This window comes from Ranitomeya imitator, chromosome 2 (genome assembly GCF_032444005.1).
Source record: "Ranitomeya imitator isolate aRanImi1 chromosome 2, aRanImi1.pri, whole genome shotgun sequence".
NCBI lineage: Eukaryota > Metazoa > Chordata > Amphibia > Anura > Dendrobatidae > Ranitomeya > Ranitomeya imitator.
Window position 1 is genome coordinate 270,779,186 of NC_091283.1, and position 16,684 is coordinate 270,795,869.

Consider the following 16,684-nt stretch of genomic DNA (forward strand, 5'->3'; position numbering starts at 1 on the left):
CTCATCAATGGTTTACAGCGCGTTCATTATTTTTCTGCCTCTGAGTGACTGGCAGGTTGGTGACGACCAGTGACCGGAGCGCAGCACACCTCACAGCACACTGATCTCTATAGGCCGTCTCTCTCTCAGGCATGCGGCAGCGCTGGGCGGACGTGACCTTTATATAGTGCGGGATCATGTGACTTGTCATAGCCAGGGTCTTAAGCCAATCCGTGAACACCCCGTGCGCCCAGTACCAGGAATTCCTATGAATAACAAGTCATCAAATAGGTGTCTCTGGACCAATCACTGTGCTCCATTTTGAGAATGAGGCGCGGTACGCAAATTTGACGTCTAGAGAAAGGTGTAGAGAGCCGAGAGAATCCGCGGATCGGGCAGCGATTAGCCGCGCCTGCTGGTGTCAGGCGGCAGCGGGGCAGAGGCCGGCGACACCGGGCCTGAGGCGGGGACATGAGACACGGCGGCGGTGAGTGTGCGGTGCTGTGCTGGAAATGGGGGAGAGGCCGAAAGAGTGATGTGAGGAGGAAGAGTCACGGAGCGGTATATGCGAGAGACGCCAGTAATAACGTGTATATTACACCCTATACCTTCCCCCTGTATATTATACCCTATACTTCCCCCCCCCCCCTGTATATTACACCCTATACCTCCCTCCTGTATATTACACCCTATACCTCCCCCTGTATATTACACCCTATACCTCCCCTTTGTATAGTATACCCTATACCTCCCCCTGTATATTACACCCTATACCTCCCCCTGTATATTACACCCTATACCTCCCCCCTGTATATTACACCCTATACTCCCCCCCGCATATTATACCCTATACCTCTCCCCTGTATATTACACCCTATACCTCCCCCTGTATATTATACCCTATACCTCCCCCCCCTGTATATTACACCCTATACCTCCCCCTGTATATTACACCCTATACCTCCCCCTGTATATTACACCCTATACCTCCCCCTGTATATTACACCCTATACCTCCCCCTTGTATATTACACCCTATACCTACCCACTGTATATTACACCCTATACCACCCCCCTGTATATTATACCCTGTACCTCCCCCTGTATATTATACCCTGCACTTCCCCCTGTATATTACACCCTATACCTCCCCCCAGTATATTATACCCCGTACCTCCCCCTGTATATTACACCCTATACCTCCCCCTGTATATTACACTTTATACTTCCCCCTGTATATTATACTTTATACCTCCCCCCTGTATATTATACCCTATACCTCCACTCCTGTATATTATTCCCTATACCTCCCCCTGTATATTACACCCTATACCTCCCCCCTGTATATTACACCCTATACCTCCCCCCTGTATATTACACCCTATACCTCCCCCTGTATATTACACCCTATACCTCCCCCCTGTATATTACACCCTATACCTCCCCCCAGTATATTATACCCTGTACCTCCCCCTGTATATTATACCCTGTTCTTCCCCCTGTATATTACACCCTATACCTCCCCCTGTATATTACACCCTATACCTCCCCCTGTATATTACACCCTATACCTCCCCCTGTATATTACACTTTATACCTCCCCTGTATATTACACCCTATACCTCCCCCCAGTATATTATACCCTGTACCTCCCCCTGTATATTACACCCTATACCTCCCCCTGTATATTACTTTATACCCCCCTGTATATTATACCCTATACCTCCCCCTGTATATTATACCCTATACCTCCCCTCTGTATATTATACCCTATACCTCCCCCCTGTATATTATACCCTATACCTCCCCCCTGTATATTATACCCTATACCTCCCCCCTGTATATTATACTCTCTGTCTCCCCCTCTGTATATTATACTTTATACCCCCCTGTATATTAGACCCCGCCCCTCTGAACCCTTGTACATTAGACTCTATACCTCCTCATCCCTTTGCAGCGGGGATGTCACCGCTGGTGCCGGCTGTATAGCGGAGGGGTGCGGCCCTTGTATCTGGGTACACCGCTGGCTGGGGGTTGTTTGCTGACGCTGATCTAATCGTTGTTCATACAGACGTGTGAGATAAGATGGGAGCTGAGTTGTAATAACCCTATAATGTGTAACCAGCGCGGCCACAGTCCGCAGCCATCACTCCCGCCCTGAGCCTTGTGTCTTCCCGTGTGGTGGGAAATGGGTGATGGTGCCGGGGTGGAGACCGCTGCTCTGCCAGATTCTGGCATGTTGTGGGCCGGGGGCCTTCGTGGGGATGGGGGTGTTGGTTTTTATCTGTGTGTGTACGGTGCTCTTGCTCAACCTGTCGTATCCCGCGCTGATGGGGTGTATGTGTGTCCTGCCCCTAGGGGGTGGGAGGGAGTAGAGGTTTGTCTGTCCCGCTCCTGAGGGTTTTGAAGGGGGTTAGAAGAGGGGTATCCTGCCCCTGAGGTTTGGGAAGGGTGACGAAAAGGTGTGTGTCTCCCACCCCTGAAGGTTGGGAAGGGGGAAGAAGTGTGTGTCTTGCCCCTGAGGGTTGGGAAGTGGGAGGAAGGTCTGTGTCCTGCCCTGGGGGTGTTGGCGGAAGAGGTGTACGTGTGTCCCGCCCCTGAGGGTTGGGAAGGGGAAAGAGGAGGTGTACGTGTGTCCCGCCCTGTGGGGGGGGAGGAGATGTGTGTCCCGCCCCGTGGGGGGGAGGAGAGATGTGTGTCCCGCCCCGTGGGGGGGGAGGAGAGATGTGTGTCCTGCCCCGTGGGGGGGGTGGAGAGATGTGTGTCCCGCCCCGTGGGGGGGAAGGAGAGATGTGTCCCGCCCCGTGGGGGGGAAGGAGAGGTGTGTCCTGCCCCGTGGGGGGGGGTGGAGAGATGTGCGTCCTGCCCCGTGGGGGGGGGGAGAGATGTGTGTCCTGCCCCGTGGGGGGGGGGAGGAGGGATGTGTGTCCCGCCCCGTGGGGGGAGGAGAGATGTGTGTCCCGCCCCGTGGGGGGAGGAGAGATGTGTGTCCCGCCCCGTGGGGGGGGGAGGAGAGATGTGTGTCCCGCCCCATGGGGGGGGAGGAGAGATGTGTGTCCTGCCCCGTGGGGGGGGGTGGAGAGATGTGTGTCCCGCCCCGTGGGGGGGAAGGAGAGATGTGTCCCGCCCCGTGGGGGGGAAGGAGAGACGTGTGTCCCGCCCCGTGGGAGGGGAAGGAGAGATGTGTGTCCCGCCCCGCGGGGGGGAGGAGAGATGTGTGTCCCGCCCCGTGGGTGGGGGAGGAGAGATGTGTGTCCCGCCCCGGAGGGCTGTGTGGGGGAGAAGTGGTGTGTCCCAACCCTGAGGGGGGAACATGTGTCCCGCCCCAGAGGGCTGTGGGGAGGAGAGGATGTCTGGGGAGGGATGTGTGCCGCCTGGGGGAGGTGGAGAAGGGATGTGTGTGTCCCGCCTGGGGGAGGTGGAGAAGGGATGTGTGTGTCCCGCCTGGGGGAGGGGGAGAAGGGATGTGTGTGTCCCGCCTGGGGGAGGGGGAGAAGGGATGTGTGTGTCCCGCCTGGGGGAGGGGGAGAAGGGATGTGTGTGTCCCGCCTGGGGGAGGGGGAGAAGGGATGTGTGTGTCCCGCCTGGGGGAGGGGGAGAAGGGATGTGTGTGTCCCGCCTGGGGGAGGGGGAGAAGGGATGTGTGTGTCCCGCCTGGGGGAGGGGGAGAAGGGATGTGTGTGTCCCGCCTGGGGGAGGGGGAGAAGGGATGTGTGTGTCCCGCCTGGGGGAGGGGGAGAAGGGATGTGTGTGTCCCGCCTGGGGGAGGGGGAGAAGGGATGTGTGTGTCCCGCCTGGGGGAGGGGGAGAAGGGATGTGTGTGTCCCGCCTGGGGGAGGGGGAGAAGGGATGTGTGTGTCCCGCCTGGGGGAGGGGGAGAAGGGATGTGTGTGTCCCGCCTGGGGGAGGGGGAGAAGGGATGTGTGTGTCCCGCCTGGGGGAGGGGGAGAAGGGATGTGTGTGTCCCGCCTGGGGGAGGGGGAGAAGGGATGTGTGTGTCCCGCCTGGGGGAGGGGGAGAAGGGATGTGTGTGTCCCGCCTGGGGGAGGGGGAGAAGGGATGTGTGTGTCCCGCCTGGGGGAGGGGGAGAAGGGATGTGTGTGTCCCGCTTGGGGGAGGGGGAGAAGGGATGTGTGTGTCCCGCTTGGGGGAGGGGGAGAAGGGATGTGTGTCCCGCCTGGGGGAGGGAGGAGGAGGAGAAGGGATGTGTGTCCCGCCTGGGGGGGGAGGAGGAGGAGGAGGAATGTGTGTCCCGCCTGGGGGGGGAGGAGAGATGTGTGTCCCGCCCCGTGGGGGGGGAGAGATGTGTGTCCCGCCCCGTGGGGGGGAGGAGAGATGTGTGTCCCGCCCCGTGGGGGGGGAGGAGAGATGTGTGTCCCGCCCCGTGGGGGGGGTGGGGAGATGTGTGTCCCGCCCCGTGGGGGGGAGGAGAGATGTGTGTCCCGCCCCGTGGGTGGGGGAGGAGAGATGTGTGTCCCGCCCCGGAGGGCTGTGTGGGGGAGAAGTGGTGTGTCCCAACCCTGAGGGGGGAACATGTGTCCCGCCCCAGAGGGCTGTGGGGAGGAGAGGATGTCTGGGGAGGGGAGAAGGGATGTGTCCCGCCTGGGGGGGGGGGGGAGAAGGGATGTGTGTGTCCCGCCTGGGGGGAGGTGGAGAAGGGATGTGTGTGTCCCGCCTGGGGGAGGTGGAGAAGGGATGTGTGTGTCCCGCCTGGGGGAGGTGGAGAAGGGATGTGTGTGTCCCGCCTGGGGGAGGGGGAGAAGGGATGTGTGTGTCCCGCCTGGGGGAGGGGGAGAAGGGATGTGTGTGTCCCGCCTGGGGGAGGGGGAGAAGGGATGTGTGTGTCCCGCCTGGGGGAGGGGGAGAAGGGATGTGTGTGTCCCGCCTGGGGGAGGGGGAGAAGGGATGTGTGTGTCCCGCCTGGGGGAGGGGGAGAAGGGATGTGTGTGTCCCGCCTGGGGGAGGGGGAGAAGGGATGTGTGTGTCCCGCTTGGGGGAGGGGGAGAAGGGATGTGTGTCCCGCCTGGGGGAGGGAGGAGGAGGAGAAGGGATGTGTGTCCCGCCTGGGGGGGAGGAGGAGGAGAAGGGATGTGTGTCCCGCCTGGGGGGGGGGAGGAGGAGGAGGAGGAGAAGGGATGTGTGTCCCGCCTGGGGGGGGAGGAGGAGGAGGAGGAGGAATGTGTGTCCCGCCTGGGGGGGAGAAGGGATGTGTGTCCCGCCTGGGGGGGGAGGAGGAGGAGAAGGGATGTGTGTCCCGCCTGGGGGGGGAGGAGGAGGAATGTGTGTCCCGCCTGGGGGGGAGAAGGGATGTGTGTCCCGCCTGGGGGGGAGAAGGGATGTGTGTCCCGCCTGGGGGGGAGAAGGGATGTGTGTCCCGCCTGGGGGGGGGGGGGTGAAGGGATGTGTGTCCCCCCTGGGGGGGGGGGAGAGAAGAGATGTGTGGCTCATCCTAGGGGAGAGAAGGTGTCCCACCCCTGAGGGTTGTTGTGGGGGAGAAGTGGTGTGTCCCAACCCTGAGGGGGAAGCTGTGTCCCACCCCTGAGGGCTGTGGGGAAGAAAGGATGCCTGTTCCGCCCCTGGGGGGGGGGAGAAGGGTGTGTATCCTGCCTCGGAGGGGAGAATAGTGTGTGCAGTCAACCCCTGAGGGGGAAGAAGAGAAAAGGTGTGTCCCACCCCTGAGGGGGTCTGGCAGAGAGGTGTTCGTTTCCCACCTCTGAGATAAGAGGTGTGTCATGCCCCTGGCGGGGGGGGGGGGGTGAAGAGGTGTGTATCCCTCCCCTTGGGGGGGGGGGGGGGGAGAAGAGGTGTGTATCCCTCCCCTTGGGGGGGGGGGGAGAAGAGGTGTGTATCCCTCCCCTTGGGGGGGGAGAAGAGGTGTGTATCCCTCCCCTTGGGGGGGGGGGAGAAGAGGTGTGTATCCCTCCCCTTGGGGGGGGGGGGAAGAAGAGGTGTGTATCCCTCCCCTTGGGGGGGGGGAGAAGAGGTGTGTATCCCTCCCCTTGGGGGGGGGGGGGAGAAGAGGTGTGTATCCCTCCCCTTGGGGGGGGGGGGCAAAGAGGTGTGTATCCCTCCCCTTGGGGGGGGGGGGAGAAGAGGTGTGTATCCCTCCCCTTGGGGGGGGGGGGGAGAAGAGGTGTGTATCCCTCCCCTTGGGGGGGGGGGAGAAGAGGTGTGTATCCCTCCCCTTGGGGGGGGAGAAGAGGTGTGTATCCCACCCCTTGGGGGGAAGAAGAGTTGTGTATCCCTCCCCTTGGGGGGGGGGCAAAGAGGTGTGTATCCCTCCCCTTGGGGGGGGGGAGAAGAGGTGTGTATCCCTCCCCTTGGGGGGGGGGAGAAGAGGTGTGTATCCCTCCCCTTGGGGGGGGGGGAGAAGAGGTGTGTATCCCTCCCCTGGGGGGGGGGAGAAGAGGTGTGTATCCCTCCCCTTGCGGGGGTGGGAGGAGAGGTGTATCCTGCCCCTTGGGGGGAGGCGTGTATCCCGCCCATTTAGGGGGTGAGATGTGCGTGTCTTGCTCCTGAGGGGTGGGAAGTGGTGTGTATATCCCACTCTGGGGTGTAGAGAAGAGGTGTGTGTCCCTCCACTGAAGGCTTTGTGGGGAGAGGGATGATGTGTCCCGTCCCTGAGGGCTGTGGGGAAGAAATAACTTCTGTTCCGCCCCTGGGGGGGGGATAGGTGTGTGTGTGTGTATTTGGGGGGGAGAGAAAAGGTGTCCCACCCTTGAGGGGGGTCTGGGAAAGAGGTGTTTTTGTCCCATCTCTGAAAGAAGAGGAGGTGTGCCCTTCCTCTGATGGGTGTTGGGGAGGTGTCCTGCCCCTGAGGGGTGGGGTAGAGGTGTGTTCCACCTCTGAGGGGTGGAGTGCGGAGCAGAAGAGGTGTTTACTACCCCTGAGGGGTGGGGAGAGAGGAGGTGCCCTTCCTCTAATGGGTGGTGGGGAGGTGTCCTGCCCCTGAGGGGTGGGGTAGAGGTGTGTTCCGCCTCTGAGGGGTGGGGTGCGGAGCAGAAGAGGTGTTTACTACCCCCGAGGGGTGGGGAGAGAGGAGGTGCCCTTCCTCTGATGGGTGGTGGGGAGGTGTCCTGCCCCTGTGGGGTGGGGTAGAGGTGTGTTCCACCTCTGAGGGGTGGGGTGCGGAGTAGAAGAGGTGGGAGGGGGGGAAGAAGAGGTGTGTATCCATCCCCTTGGGGGGGGGGGGGAAAGAGGTGTGTATCCCTCCCCTTGGGGGGGGGAGAAGAGGTGTGTATCCCTCCCCTGGGGGGGGGGGAGAAGAGGTGTGTATCCCTCCCCTTGGGGGGGTGGGAGGAGAGGTGTATAACTGCCCCTTGGGGGGAGGCGTGTATCCCGCCCATTGAGGTGGTGAGATGTGCGTGTCTTGCTCCTGAGGGGTGGGAAGTGGTGTGTATATCCCACTCTGGGGTGTAGAGAAGAGGTGTGTGTCCCTCCACTGAAGGCTTTGTGGGGAGAGGGATGATGTGTCCCGTCCCTGAGGGCTGTGGGGAAGAAACAACTTCTGTTCCGCCCCTGGGGGGGGGGGGGGACAGGTGTGTGTGTGTGTGTGTGTGTGTGTGTATGTGTATTTTGCCCCTGTGAGGGGGGGAGAGAAAAGGTGTCCCACCCTTGAGGGGGGGTCTGGGAGAGAGGTGTTTTTGTCCCATCTCTGGAAGAAGAGGAGGTGTGCCCTTCCTCTGATGGGTGTTGGGGAGGTGTCCTGCCCCTGAGGGGTGGGGTAGAGGTGTGTTCCACCTCTGAGGGGTGGGGAGAGAGAAGTTGTGTCCTTCATTGGATGGGAGGGAGAAGGGGTGGGGTGCAGGGCAGAAGAGGTGTTTCCTGCCCTTGAGGGGTGGAGGGGGAAAGTGTGTCCCCCACCCATGAGAAGTATGGGGGAGAAGAGGTGTGTGTGTCTGTGTGTGTCCTTCCCCTGAGGGGTTGGGGAGTGTCGCTTCTCTTGCTCGCTGTCAGATAATTTCTTTTTCTAAGGAGGTGACCCCACAGTGTATTATACCGGGGTGATGATGTGTCAGGTGATGGCGGCACTGTGTGTTGTCCCGGGGTGATGATTGGCAGATGATGGCGGCACAGTGTGTTGTCCCGGGTGATGTGTCAGGTGATGGCGGCACACTGTATGACCGTGTGTGCTGTCTTTGATGCCTTCGCTCCACACTCGTATCTGCTGTTCTCTCCTCGGCCGCCGTATTTGTGGTTGTTCTGCCTCGCTTGTCCCGGACTGATCCTCTGATCACCTGGGAATTTTCTGGAGGAGGAGGGTGAGGAGGAAGAGCGTCAGGAACATGACTCTGTCCTGGAGTTTCATGGGTGCAGTCTGCAGGCGGCGACGGGCCAATCTGTGCACAAAAAGAAGATATAGGAAGTGACCTATACCGACTGGCCTGTGCCTCACACCCGGGGCCCCCTGCCTGCCTCTGGCCTGTGCCTCACACCCGGGGTCCCTTGCCTGCCTCTGGGCTGTGCCTCACACCCGGGGTCCCTTGCCTGCCTCTGGCCTGTGCCTCACACCCGGGGCCCCCTGCCTGCCTGCCTCTGGCCTGTGCCTCACACCCGGGGTCCCTTGCCTGCCTCTGGCCTGTGCCTCACACCCGGGGTCCCTTGCCTGCCTGCCTCTGGCCTGTGCCTCACACCCGGGGCCCCCTGCCTGCCTGCCTCTGGCCTGTGCCTCACACCCGGGGCCCCCTGCCTGCCTCTGGCCTGTGCCTCACACCCGGGGCCCCCTGCCTGCCTGCCTCTGGCCTGTGCCTCACACCAGGGGTCCCTTGCCTGCCTGTCTCTGGCCTGTGCCTCACACCCGGGGCCCCCTGCCTGCCTGCCTCTGGCCTGTGCCTCACACCCGGGGCCCCCTGCCTGCCTGCCTCTGGCCTGTGCCTCACACGCGGGGCCCCCTGCCTGCCTGCCTCTGGCCTGTGCCTCACACCCGGGGCCCCCTGCCTGCCTCTGGCCTGTGCCTCACACCCGAGGCCCCCTGCCTGCCTGCCTCTGGCCTGTGCCTCACACCCGGGGTCCCTTGCCTGCCTGTCTCTGGCCTGTGCCTCACACCCGGGGCCCCCTGCCTGCCTGCCTCTGGCCTGTGCCTCACACCCGGGGTCCCTTGCCTGCCTGTCTCTGGCCTGTGCCTCACACCCGGGGTCCCTTGCCTGCCTGTCTCTGGCCTGTGCCTCACACGCGGGGCCCCCTGCCTGTCTCTGGCCTGTGCCTCACACCTGGGGCCCCCTGCCTGCCCGCCTCTGGCTTGCACCCGGGGCCCCCTCTGGCCTGCGCCCGGCAGGTTACATCCTCTGCTGATCTGCTGCCCCCTATAATCTCTCATCAAATTATCCGGTGAGCAGCGGGGGAGGGGATCTGGCGAAGTCAGCGCAGCCTGGACTCTGCTGCATGGCAATCATGTTAAGGAGTGGCATCGGGTGGACAAGGGGCACCAGACACCATAGCTGTGGTGGGGGGCCAGACACTGCTCTATAGCTGTGGTGGGGGGCGGTCACTGCTCTATAGCCTTGGTGACAGGCCGGGCACAGCTCTATAGAGCTGTGGTGGGGGGCCGGGCACAGCTCTATAGCTGTGGCGGGGGGACATGCTCTGCTCTATAGCTGTGGTGGGGGGGACGGGCTCTGCTCTATAGCTGTGGTGGGGAGGGGACGGGCTCTGCTCTATAGCTGTGGTGGGGAGGGGACGGGCTCTGCTCTATAGCTGTGGTGGGGAGGGGACGGGCTCTGCTCTATAGCTGTGGTGGGGAGGGGACGGGCTCTGTTCTTCTGTGATGTTGATGCTCCTGGCCATACACACTGACTCTGCTGTTCTGGTGACACCTGAATAGCTACAAGTGCCTGAGGCCCATGTTTATTAACCATCGGGGTGCTGGGAGCGGTGCCTGGGGTGTACTGAGGATACTCGGCTGGGGTCTGTGCCGCTCCTCACCCCTGTCATGGTCTCCTCTCTGCTCCCTACCTCACCTGATTGTGCCGGCGTTGCTCTCTCCAGTCCCCCGCGTGCGCTCTCGCTCTCTCTCTCTCTCCAGTCCCGTGCGCTCTCTCTCCAGTCCCGTGCGCTCTCTCTCCAGTCCCGTGCGCTCTCTCTCCAGTCCCGTGCGCTCTCTCTCCAGTCCCGTGCGCTCTCTCTCCAGTCCCGTGCGCTCTCTCTCCAGTCCCGTGCGCTCTCTCTCCAGTCCCGTGCGCTCTCTCTCCAGTCCCGTGCGCTCTCTCTCCAGTCCCGTGCGCTCTCTCTCCAGTCCCGTGCGCTCTCTCTCTCTCTCTCTCTCCAGTCCCGTGCGCTCTCTCTCTCTCTCTCTCTCCAGTCCCGTGCGCTCTCTCTCTCTCTCTCTCTCTCCAGTCCCGTGCGCTCTCTCTCTCTCTCTCTCTCTCCAGTCCCGTGCGCTCTCTCTCCAGTCCCGTGCGCTCTCTCTCCAGTCCCGTGCGCTCTCTCTCTCTCTCTCCAGTCCCGTGCGCTCTCTCTCTCTCTCTCCAGTCCCGTGCGCTCTCTCTCTCTCTCTCCAGTCCCGTGCGCTCTCTCTCTCTCCAGTCCCGTGCGCTCTCTCTCTCTCCAGTCCCGTGCGCTCTCTCTCTCTCTCCAGTCCCGTGCGCTCTCTCTCCAGTCCCGTGCGCTCTCTCTCCAGTCCCGTGCGCTCTCTCTCCAGTCCCGTGCGCTCTCTCTCTCTCTCTCTCTCTCTCTCTCCAGTCCCGTGCGCTCTCTCTCTCTCTCTCCAGTCCCGTGCGCTCTCTCTCTCTCTCCAGTGCCGTGCGCTCTCTCTCTCTCTCCAGTCCCGTGCGCTCTCTCTCTCTCTCCAGTCCCGTGCGCTCTCTCTCTCTCTCCAGTCCCGTGCGCTCTCTCTCTCTCTCCAGTCCCGTGCGCTCTCTCTCTCTCTCCAGTCCCGTGCGCTCTCTCTCTCTCTCCAGTCCCGTGCGCTCTCTCTCTCTCTCTCCAGTCCCGTGCGCTCTCTCTCTCTCTCTCCAGTCCCGTGCGCTCTCTCTCTCTCTCCAGTCCCGTGCGCTCTCTCTCTCTCTCTCCAGTCCCGTGCGCTCTCTCTCTCTCTCCAGTCCCGTGCGCTCTCTCTCTCTCTCCAGTCCCGTGCGCTCTCTCTCTCTCTCCAGTCCCGTGCGCTCTCTCTCTCTCTCCAGTCCCGTGCGCTCTCTCTCTCTCTCCAGTCCCGTGCGCTCTCTCTCTCTCTCCAGTCCCGTGCGCTCTCTCTCTCTCCAGTCCCGTGCGCTCTCTCTCTCCAGTCCCGTGCGCTCTCTCTCTCTCTCTCTCCAGTCCCGTGAGCTCTCTCTCTCTCTCCAGTCCCGTGCGCTCTCTCTCTCCAGTCCCGTGCGCTCTCTCTCTCTCTCTCCAGTCCCGTGCGCTCTCTCTCTCTCCAGTCCCGTGCGCTCTCTCTCTCTCTCTCCAGTCCCGTGCGCTCTCTCTCTCTCTCTCCAGTCCCGTGCGCTCTCTCTCTCTCTCTCCAGTCCCGTGCGCTCTCTCTCTCTCTCTCTCCAGTCCCGTGCGCTCTCTCTCTCTCTCTCCAGTCCCGTGCGCTCTCTCTCTCTCCAGTCCCGTGCGCTCTCTCTCTCTCTCCAGTCCCGTGCGCTCTCTCTCTCCAGTCCCGTGCGCTCTCTCTCTCTCTCCAGTCCCGTGCGCTCTCTCTCTCTCTCCAGTCCCGTGCGCTCTCTCTCTCTCCAGTCCCGTGCGCTCTCTCTCTCTCTCCAGTCCCGTGCGCTCTCTCTCTCTCTCTCCAGTCCCGTGCGCTCTCTCTCTCCAGTCCCGTGCGCTCTCTCTCTCCAGTCCCGTGCGCTCTTTCTCTCTCCAGTCCCGTGCGCTCTTTCTCTCTCCAGTCCCGTGCGCTCTTTCTCTCTCCAGTCCCGTGCGCGCTCTCTCTCCAGTCCCGTGCGCTCTCTCTCTCTCTCCAGTCCCGTGCGCTCTCTCTCTCTCTCCAGTCCCGTGCGCTCTTTCTCTCTCCAGTCCCGTGCGCTCTTTCTCTCTCCAGTCCCGTGCGCTCTTTCTCTCTCCAGTCCCGTGCGCGCTCTCTCTCCAGTCCCGTGCGCTCTCTCTCTCTCTCTCTCCAGTCCCGTGCGCTCTCTCTCTCCAGTCCCGTGCGCTCTCTCTCTCCAGTCCCGTGCGCTCTCTCTCTCTCCAGTCCCGTGCGCTCTTTCTCTCTCCAGTCCCGTGCGCTCTTTCTCTCTCCAGTCCCGTGCGCGCTCTCTCTCTCTCCAGTCCCGTGCGCTCTCTCTCTCTCTCCAGTCCCGTGCGCTCTCTCTCTCTCTCCAGTCCCGTGCGCTCTCTCTCTCTCTCCAGTCCCGTGCGCTCTCTCTCTCTCTCCAGTCCCGTGCGCTCTCTCTCCAGTCCCGTGCGCTCTCTCTCCAGTCCCGTGCGCTCTCTCTCCAGTCCCGTGCGCTCTCTCTCCAGTCCCGTGCGCTCTCTCTCCAGTCCCGTGCGCTCTCTCTCCAGTCCCGTGCGCTCTCTCTCCAGTCCCGTGCGCTCTCTCTCCAGTCCCGTGCGCTCTCTCTCCAGTCCCGTGCGCTCTCTCTCCAGTCCCGTGCGCTCTCTCTCTCTCTCTCTCTCCAGTCCCGTGCGCTCTCTCTCTCTCTCTCTCTCTCCAGTCCCGTGCGCTCTCTCTCTCTCTCTCTCTCTCCAGTCCCGTGCGCTCTCTCTCCAGTCCCGTGCGCTCTCTCTCCAGTCCCGTGCGCTCTCTCTCTCTCTCTCCAGTCCCGTGCGCTCTCTCTCTCTCTCTCCAGTCCCGTGCGCTCTCTCTCTCTCTCTCCAGTCCCGTGCGCTCTCTCTCTCTCTCTCCAGTCCCGTGCGCTCTCTCTCTCTCTCTCCAGTCCCGTGCGCTCTCTCTCTCTCCAGTCCCGTGCGCTCTCTCTCTCTCCAGTCCCGTGCGCTCTCTCTCTCTCTCCAGTCCCGTGCGCTCTCTCTCCAGTCCCGTGCGCTCTCTCTCCAGTCCCGTGCGCTCTCTCTCCAGTCCCGTGCGCTCTCTCTCTCTCTCTCTCTCTCTCTCTCCAGTCCCGTGCGCTCTCTCTCTCTCTCTCCAGTCCCGTGCGCTCTCTCTCTCTCTCCAGTGCCGTGCGCTCTCTCTCTCTCTCCAGTCCCGTGCGCTCTCTCTCTCTCTCCAGTCCCGTGCGCTCTCTCTCTCTCTCCAGTCCCGTGCGCTCTCTCTCTCTCTCCAGTCCCGTGCGCTCTCTCTCTCTCTCCAGTCCCGTGCGCTCTCTCTCTCTCTCCAGTCCCGTGCGCTCTCTCTCTCTCTCTCCAGTCCCGTGCGCTCTCTCTCTCTCTCTCCAGTCCCGTGCGCTCTCTCTCTCTCTCCAGTCCCGTGCGCTCTCTCTCTCTCTCTCCAGTCCCGTGCGCTCTCTCTCTCTCTCCAGTCCCGTGCGCTCTCTCTCTCTCTCCAGTCCCGTGCGCTCTCTCTCTCTCTCCAGTCCCGTGCGCTCTCTCTCTCTCTCCAGTCCCGTGCGCTCTCTCTCTCTCTCCAGTCCCGTGCGCTCTCTCTCTCTCTCCAGTCCCGTGCGCTCTCTCTCTCTCCAGTCCCGTGCGCTCTCTCTCTCCAGTCCCGTGCGCTCTCTCTCTCTCTCTCTCCAGTCCCGTGAGCTCTCTCTCTCTCTCCAGTCCCGTGCGCTCTCTCTCTCCAGTCCCGTGCGCTCTCTCTCTCTCTCTCCAGTCCCGTGCGCTCTCTCTCTCTCCAGTCCCGTGCGCTCTCTCTCTCTCTCTCCAGTCCCGTGCGCTCTCTCTCTCTCTCTCCAGTCCCGTGCGCTCTCTCTCTCTCTCTCCAGTCCCGTGCGCTCTCTCTCTCTCTCTCTCCAGTCCCGTGCGCTCTCTCTCTCTCTCTCCAGTCCCGTGCGCTCTCTCTCTCTCTCCAGTCCCGTGCGCTCTCTCTCTCTCTCCAGTCCCGTGCGCTCTCTCTCTCCAGTCCCGTGCGCTCTCTCTCTCTCTCCAGTCCCGTGCGCTCTCTCTCTCTCTCCAGTCCCGTGCGCTCTCTCTCTCTCCAGTCCCGTGCGCTCTCTCTCTCTCTCCAGTCCCGTGCGCTCTCTCTCTCTCTCTCCAGTCCCGTGCGCTCTCTCTCTCCAGTCCCGTGCGCTCTCTCTCTCCAGTCCCGTGCGCTCTTTCTCTCTCCAGTCCCGTGCGCTCTTTCTCTCTCCAGTCCCGTGCGCTCTTTCTCTCTCCAGTCCCGTGCGCGCTCTCTCTCCAGTCCCGTGCGCTCTCTCTCTCTCTCCAGTCCCGTGCGCTCTCTCTCTCTCTCCAGTCCCGTGCGCTCTTTCTCTCTCCAGTCCCGTGCGCTCTTTCTCTCTCCAGTCCCGTGCGCTCTTTCTCTCTCCAGTCCCGTGCGCGCTCTCTCTCCAGTCCCGTGCGCTCTCTCTCTCTCTCTCTCCAGTCCCGTGCGCTCTCTCTCTCCAGTCCCGTGCGCTCTCTCTCTCCAGTCCCGTGCGCTCTCTCTCTCTCCAGTCCCGTGCGCTCTTTCTCTCTCCAGTCCCGTGCGCTCTTTCTCTCTCCAGTCCCGTGCGCGCTCTCTCTCTCTCCAGTCCCGTGCGCTCTCTCTCTCTCTCCAGTCCCGTGCGCTCTCTCTCTCTCTCCAGTCCCGTGCGCTCTCTCTCTCTCTCCAGTCCCGTGCGCTCTCTCTCTCTCTCCAGTCCCGTGCGCTCTCTCTCTCTCTCCAGTCCCGTGCGCTCTTTCTCTCTCCAGTCCCGTGCGCTCTCTCTCTCTCCAGTCCCGTGCGCTCTCTCTCTCTCTCCAGTCCCGTGCGCTCTCTCTCTCTCTCCAGTCCCGTGCGCTCTCTCTCTCTCTCCAGTCCCGTGCGCTCTCTCTCTCTCCAGTCCCGTGCGCTCTCTCTCTCTCTCCAGTCCCGTGCGCTCTTTCTCTCTCCAGTCCCGTGCGCTCTTTCTCTCTCCAGTCCCGTGCGCTCTTTCTCTCTCCAGTCCCGTGCGCGCTCTCTCTCCAGTCCCGTGCGCTCTCTCTCTCTCTCTCCAGTCCCGTGCGCTCTCTCTCTCCAGTCCCGTGCGCTCTCTCTCTCCAGTCCCGTGCGCTCTTTCTCTCTCCAGTCCCGTGCGCTCTTTCTCTCTCCAGTCCCGTGCGCTCTTTCTCTCTCCAGTCCCGTGCGCGCTCTCTCTCCAGTCCCGTGCGCTCTCTCTCTCTCTCTCTCTCCAGTCCCGTGCGCTCTCTCTCTCCAGTCCCGTGCGCTCTCTCTCTCCAGTCCCGTGCGCTCTCTCTCCAGTCCCGTGCGCTCTTTCTCTCTCCAGTCCCGTGCGCTCTTTCTCTCTCCAGTCCCGTGCGCTCTTTCTCTCTCCAGTCCCGTGCGCTCTCTCTCCAGTCCCGTGCGCGCTCTCTCTCCAGTCCCGTGCGCTCTCTCTCTCTCTCCAGTCCCGTGCGCTCTCTCTCTCCAGTCCCGTGCGCTCTTTCTCTCTCCAGTCCCGTGCGCTCTTTCTCTCTCCAGTCCCGTGCGCTCTTTCTCTCTCCAGTCCCGTGCGCGCTCTCTCTCTCTCCAGTCCCGTGCGCGCTCTCTCTCTCTCCAGTCCCGTGCGCGCTCTCTCTCTCTCCAGTCCCGTGCGCTCTCTCTCTCTCTCCAGTCCCGTGCGCTCTCTCTCTCCAGTCCCGTGCGCTCTCTCTCTCTCTCCAGTCCCGTGCGCTCTCTCTCTCTCTCCAGTCCCGTGCGCTCTTTCTCTCTCCAGTCCCGTGCGCTCTTTCTCTCTCCAGTCCCGTGCGCTCTTTCTCTCTCCAGTCCCGTGCGCGCTCTCTCTCTCTCCAGTCCCGTGCGCTCTCTCTCTCCAGTCCCGTGCGCTCTCTCTCTCCAGTCCCGTGCGCTCTCTCTCTCTCTCCAGTCCCGTGCGCTCTCTCTCTCTCTCCAGTCCCGTGCGCTCTTTCTCTCTCCAGTCCCGTGCGCTCTTTCTCTCTCCAGTCCCGTGCGCTCTCTCTCTCTCCAGTCCCGTGCGCTCTCTCTCTCTCTCCAGTCCCGTGCGCTCTCTCTCTCTCTCCAGTCCCGTGCGCTCTCTCTCTCTCTCCAGTCCCGTGCGCTCTCTCTCTCTCCAGTCCCGTGCGCTCTCTCTCTCTCTCCAGTCCCGTGCGCTCTCTCTCTCTCTCCAGTCCCGTGCGCTCTTTCTCTCTCCAGTCCCGTGCGCTCTTTCTCTCTCTCCAGTCCCGTGCGCTCTTTCTCTCTCCAGTCCCGTGCGCTCTTTCTCTCTCCAGTCCCGTGCGCTCTTTCTCTCTCCAGTCCCGTGCGCGCTCTCTCTCCAGTCCCGTGCGCTCTCTCTCTCCAGTCCCGTGCGCTCTTTCTCTCTCCAGTCCCGTGCGCTCTTTCTCTCTCCAGTCCCGTGCGCTCTTTCTCTCTCCAGTCCCGTGCGCTCTTTCTCTCTCCAGTCCCGTGCGCGCTCTCTCTCTCCAGTCCCGTGCGCGCTCTCTCTCTCTCCAGTCCCGTGCTCTCTCTCTAGTCCCGCTCTCTCTCCAGTCCCGTGCTCTCTCTCTCCAGTCCCGCGCGCTCTCTCTCTCTCCAGTCCCGTGCGCTCTCTCTCTCCAGTCCCGTGCGCGCTCTCTCTCTCTCCAGTCCCGTTCGCTCTCTCTCTCTCCAGTCCCGTGCGCGCTCTCTCTCTCCAGTCCCGTGCGCGCTCTCTCTCTCTCCAGTCCCGTGCTCTCTCTCTAGTCCCGCTCTCTCTCCAGTCCCGTGCTCTCTCTCTCCAGTCCCGCGCGCTCTCTCTCTCTCCAGTCCCGCGCGCTCTCTCTCTCTCCAGTCCCGCGCTCTCTCTCTCTCCAGT

General features: G+C 62.4%; 1 protein-coding gene across 1 annotated transcript in view; it reads left to right on the top strand.

The window, feature by feature from the left end:
* The first annotated feature begins 266 nt into the window (after nucleotides 1-266).
* The window catches only part of TEX2 (testis expressed 2), a 33,107-nt gene continuing 16,689 nt past the window's right edge, over nucleotides 267-16,684 (top strand). Inside the window, exon 1 of the mRNA XM_069749191.1 lies at nucleotides 267-466. The gene's annotated coding sequence lies outside the window, so the exon portion shown is untranslated. The remainder of the gene's footprint in view (nucleotides 467-16,684) is intronic.